Source organism: Salvelinus sp. IW2-2015, unplaced genomic scaffold (genome assembly GCF_002910315.2).
Source record: "Salvelinus sp. IW2-2015 unplaced genomic scaffold, ASM291031v2 Un_scaffold3257, whole genome shotgun sequence".
Taxonomy (NCBI): Eukaryota; Metazoa; Chordata; class Actinopteri; order Salmoniformes; family Salmonidae; genus Salvelinus; species Salvelinus sp. IW2-2015.
The window spans coordinates 31,547-36,902 of record NW_019944544.1 but is presented as its reverse complement, the minus strand read 5'-3'; positions in this window follow the sequence as shown (position 1 = coordinate 36,902).

The window sequence follows — 5,356 nt, the reverse complement described above, 5'->3', positions numbered from 1 at the left end:
ATTACCAATCAATTTGGTTATCATGGTTATTATTGATATGAGAGTGTGTCTGTCTATCCACCACTTGTCTGTCTGTTATAAGGATTGGGTTTCCTCGCTCTACATGACTCACAAAGCCTCCTCAGTGAAGCAATAACAGGCTTCATAAAGCCAGTCATTAAACCATTAGGAAAATGTGTGGTGTGTGTGTGTGTTGTGTGTGTGTGTGTGTGTGTGTGTGTGTGTGTGTGTGTGTGTGTGTGTGTGTGTGTGGTGTGTGTGGTGTGTGTGTGTGTGTGTGTGTGTGTGTGTGTTGTGTGTGTGTGTGTGTGTGTGTGTGTGTGTGTGTGTAAACCATTGAGGCACAGCTAAATTACTTCCCAGCATTAATCTTTTAATTGATCACGTCCTTGGACAGATCAGACAGACAGTCAGACAATAAGCGGTGGCATACCAAATTGAAATCATAAACTCAATTCTCATTACTGTCTGACCAACATGAGTGAACAGGAACTAGGATGTGTGTCTTCTTATGGTATAGAATCCGTGGTGTAGTGGAGGTAGAACGCTGGTGTACACATTTTTTTTTTGCGCCTAGAGTTTACCTTAGCGGTGGATAAATTGCAATTGAAGTAAGGAGCTTTACTTTATTCAGCATTTACACTCCTATTTCTTCCCCAATACATCACTGACCTAAGACATTTTACCACTAATGACGTAAGTGGGCAGGTAGCTAGCGGTTAGAGTGTTGGGCAGGTAGCCTAGCGGTTAGAGTGTTGGGCAGGTAGACTACGGTTAGAGTGGTTGGGCAGGTAGCCCTAGCGGTTAGAGTGTTGGTAAGGTAGCCTAGCGTTAGAGTCATTGGGCAGGTAGCTAGCGGTTAGAGTGTTTGGGCAGGTTTGCCTAGCGGTTAGAGTGTTGGGCAGGGTAAGCCTAGACGGTTAGAGTGGTTGGGCAGGTAGCCTTGCGGTTTAGCGTGTTTGGGCAGGTCGGCCTAGGCGGTTAGGAAGGTTGGGCAGCGTCGCTAGCGGTTAGAGTGTTGGAAGGTAGCCTAGCGGTTAGAGTATTGGGCAGGTAGCCTCAGCGGTTAGAGTGTTGGGCAGGTAGCCCTAGCGGTTTAGAGTGTTGGGCAGGTAGCCTAGCGGTTTAGAGTGTTTGGGCAGGTAGGCCCTAGCGGTAGAGTGGTTGGGCAAGGTAGGCCTAGCGGTTAGAGTGTTGGGCAGGTAGCCTAGCGGTTAGAGTGTTGGGCAGGTAGCCTAGGCGTTAGAGTGTGGGCGGTAGCCTAGCGGTTAGAGTGTTGGGCAGGTAGCCTAGCGGTTAGAGTGTTGGGCAGGTGGCCTAGCGGGTTAGAGTGTTGGACAGGTCGCCCTAGCGGTTAGAGTGTTGGCAGGTAGCCCTAGCGTTAGAGTGTTGGGGCAGGTAAGCCTAGTGGTTAAAGTGTTGGGCAGGTAGCTCTAGCGTTAGAGTGTTTGGGCAGGTAGGCCTAGCGGTTAGAGTGTTTGGGCAGTAATGAAAGCTTGCTAGTTTGAGTCCCGAGCTGGCAACGTGTGAAAATCTGACTGTGTGCTCTTGAGCAAGGTACTTAACTCCTAATTGCTTCCAAGTGTCACTGCTCTCAGGGAGAGTGGGGATATGCAAAAAACTTGAGAAATTGAACAAATATACACACCACCAAATTCCTATTTATCAGGTCAAGAGGTTTATTTGTGAGGAAGAAGTCTGACACTATGGAACAGATTTACAATGTACTTTCACTTTATTAATAGCACCTTTATAAGAATTATTATTTGAGTCAGGAGTTTTTGTAGGTTAAAGAATAAAGATTTGTAACCTCAGTTCTACCTTCCAGTACTGGATCTGTACTCTGTCTAACACCTCCTCCTCCTCCTCCTCCTCCCTCCTTCGCTCTCTTTGCCTGTTTTCTCTCTGTTCAGCAGTTTTCTCTCGACTCTGCTCCTAACACACACAACAGCAACACACCCTCTGCTGGATGTCCTGGAGGGTTGTGACAGTGTTATGCATACCTCAGTGGGATGCCAAAGAGAGGGATGAGAGAGAACTTAGAGAGAGGGGATTGAACACGCGACCGCTTGGAGCCCGGAGCTCAGGCTAACGCCCATCCGCATCCTGTCCAGCAACGGCCTTAGCAGATCTCAAAGCCTATCCCCGTCGACGACGACGAACAACTTAGCAGAACCCAAACCCATCCCCGTCCACAACGCCTTAGCAGAACCCAAGCCTATCCCCGTCGACGGACGACGACGACTTCGCAGCAGAACCCCAAGCCATACCCATCCACGACGCTTAGCAGAACCAAGCCCAATACCCATCACCACGACGCCTTAGCAGAACGCTCAAGCCCATACCCATTACCACAGACGCCTTAGCAGAACCCAAGCCATACCCATCCACGACGCCTTAGCAGAACCAAGCCGCATACCCACCACGACGCCTTAGAGAACCCAAGCCATCCGCCATCCAGACGCCTTTGCAGAACCCAAGCCTCCCAGCACGACGGCTTAGCTAGACCCCTAAGCCCATCCCCGTCCACAACCGCCTTAAGCAGAACGCCAAGTCCATCCCTGTCCACAACACCTAAACAGAACGGCAAGCCGATCCCCGTCCACAAGCGCTTAGCAGAACCCAAGCCATCCCCGGTCGATGATGAACCGGACTTTAGCAGAACCCAAGCCCATCCGGTCGAGACGACTTGCCAGAACCCAGGCCCATCCCGTCCACCGACGCTTGCAGACCCTAAGCCCCTCCCCGTCAACAACACGTTAGCAGAAGCCCAAGTCCATCCCTGTTCCACAACGCCTTAACAGAAACCGCAAGCCCATCCCCGTCCCACAACCCTTAGCAGAACCTAAGCCCTCCGTGTCTACAAGGCCTTAGCAGAACCATAGCCATCCCCGTCCACAAAAGCCTTAGCAGAACCCAAGCCCATCCCCGTCCACCATGCCTTAGCAGAACCAACCCATCCCGTCCACAACGGCTTAGCAGAACCCAAGCCCACCCCGTCCACTGCAACGGCTTAAGCAGAACCGCAAGCCCCTCCAAGTACAACAACACCTTAGCAAGAACCCAAGGCCATCCACCGTCCAGGAAACGCCTGAGCAGACCCAAGCCCAATCCAAAAGTACAACATCCTTAGCAGAACCCAAGCCCATACCCGTCCACAACACCTTAGCAACCCAAGCCCATCACAGTCCACGCAACAGCTGAGCAGACCAAGGCCCATCCACGGTTCCACAACACCTTAGCAGAACGCCCAGGCCATCCCCATCCATAAACCGTAATTTATGATTATCCTCACTCAACCTGTCTCCTCATTTGAAAAATTCCATGCTGTCACTGTCACTTGTTCCTAAGCTTAACATTGTTTGTCATCTATCACCGTAACCAGGTGCCCTTGACATTTCCTCAATGAAGCTTGACACCTTGATAAGCTCTTTTCATTCCGCTCATTGTTGGGTGACTTCAACCCCTGAAGTCCTGCCCTTTGATTAATTTCTTTCGCACCTCTTTTCTTTCCCCTCCTTGCCTCTTGACGGCTCACCCTTTCCAGTCCCCACCGCATCAACAAGGCAGGCATACTCTTACTCATTTTTATTAAGAGGCTGTTCGCCTACTAATCTCATGCAACCCCCTCCAGTTTCTTCTGATCACTTTTCTTTGTTTCTCTCCTCCACCCTAACCCATTCGCCCCTACCCAGATTTCATGCAGCATTGCATCCTCTCTCTTTTTCTCTCTCTCTCTCTCTCTCTCCCACTCTTCTCTGCTCTTTCTATCTATCATAATCTCTCTTCTGCTAATCCGTCTGTCCCCTCCCTCCTTTCGGCCCTTCCTTCCTGCTCCATGGCTGAATGACTCCATTGCGGCGCTAACAGTAGCAAGGGCTGCGGGCTGCTGAGCAAAACTGAGGAAAACTATTCCGGAGGACATATGATCCTTTCACGTTCCTCCCTCTCTACCTTCTCTTCCTCTGTAGTCGCTTGCTAACCACCTTCTATTATCAAATTTTCAAGCTCTGCCTCTAACCCTAGGGAAAACTTTCCCACCTTCTCCCTCCCTCAACCCTCACCCTCCCCCTCCCGCCCCCGTCTCTGAGAATGACTTTCGTCAACCATTTGAAAAGAACTTGATGCATCCGCTCTTCATATCGCTCAGGCTTTAATTGAGTCCGCACTGGGTCCACACAGAACTATACCCTTTCGCCTTTGACCTCTTTCTCCCCTCTCTTCCAGATGAATCCTGCGACCTAGTGCTCATAGAGGAACTGCCCCTTCCCTACCTTCAGACTATGCTCAACCCCTACACCCCAATCCCTTGAAAGGCTCAGGCTAAGACCCAGAATGCCGACACAGCAGGCAGATAGTACGAGTGTCTATCCACCATTCATGTGGACCAGCTGGAGGAGGGGTATCCACCATTCATGTGGACCAGCTGGAGGAGGGATATCCACCATTCATGTGGACCAGCTGGAGGAGGGGTATCCACCATTCATGTGGACCAGCTGGAGGAGGGGTATCCACCATTCATGTGGACCAGCTGGAGGAGAAGGTGTTGTCCATGATAGGAGAGACGGGGGGTAAAGGGACTGCGGTCGGGCATCGACTCGGACTGCGCGACCGGTAAGTTAGCTAGCTTGCTAACGCATAACAACATTAGCTAATTAGCCAACATAGGTTCCAGAAGTATCCAGTGGTGCAGCTGACATTACACGTGTTGACTTCTCTCATCATATCGAGCCTACAGCTCTAGAAACACTGTTGTCATGCTGACACGATGTGTTTGACCTTCTAGGAATAACACTGGGCCTCTTCCATATGTCCCTGAGCCYGGATGTGGGAGSCATGGATCATCATCACATGACAGAAGAACAAACAGAGGTAGTTGTTTACTTGATTTCTCATTTAATATGTTTATTATTATTCTATAACAGGCCTACAACACATATCATTCCCATAACAGATTCATTGTATTTTCTCAACAGATCATCCCTGAAGACACAGGGGAGATTCGCCTCTCTCAGATCCTTATCCATCATGAYGCCTCAATGTACGAGCCAGTGCCACCCGGGCAAGTAGGCTTGCTGGTGTGGAGGAGGTGTTGGCTGTTCAGAGGACGCTCCTGGGTGAGGTCACGGCCCTGCGCAGRGTGCAGGAGGAGCTGCTGAAGGTGGAAGGYSAGAGATTAGCCCTGGAGAAGGAGAAGTTTGCCATGGAAGACTTCAAGTGTAATATTCTAAAATAAATATGTTTCGATATCATACAAACCTTATTTTTTGTCATGTGAATCAACTCCTTATGCGGTTATTTAAGTTAGCCACCTCCAAAAACGTTTGTTTGGTGCTTATTTGTTCAGCTGCAGTTG